The following is a 449-nucleotide window of genomic DNA, read 5'->3' as shown; positions in this document are numbered from 1 at the left end:
ATTAACTTTTCAAATTAAATTAAGCTCATTTTTTGATCCAAAAATTAAAAAAAAAAGTTTTGAATTAGATTTTGTTTCAGGCTTATTAATTTTTCAAATCTAATTAAGCTCATTAATTTGTTATATATTTTTTTACCTCAATTGACACAAATTTTGTTTTAATTTCAAAATAATAAGACAATTTGTATCTTTAGTAAATTATCATATTATTCATATATATTTATAACTAAAAATGAGTCAATGCAGGTCGACCTAAATATTGTATCGTGATTCCATTTGGATTTCATATTATGATCATTTTTGGTACGAAAATAAAAATTGTTTTCAGAGTTAATTTGATTATTAACTTTTCAAATTAAATTAAGCTCATTTTTTGACCCAAAATATTTAAAAATAAAAAGTTTTGAATTAGATTTTGTTTCAGGCTTATTAATTTTTCAAATCTAATT

Source organism: Nicrophorus vespilloides, unplaced genomic scaffold (assembly GCF_001412225.1).
Source record: "Nicrophorus vespilloides isolate i.1.1-1 unplaced genomic scaffold, Nicve_v1.0, whole genome shotgun sequence".
In the NCBI taxonomy this organism is placed as follows: domain Eukaryota; kingdom Metazoa; phylum Arthropoda; class Insecta; order Coleoptera; family Silphidae; genus Nicrophorus; species Nicrophorus vespilloides.
The sequence above is the reverse complement of the archived record's forward strand: the minus strand, read 5'-3'. Positions refer to the sequence as shown.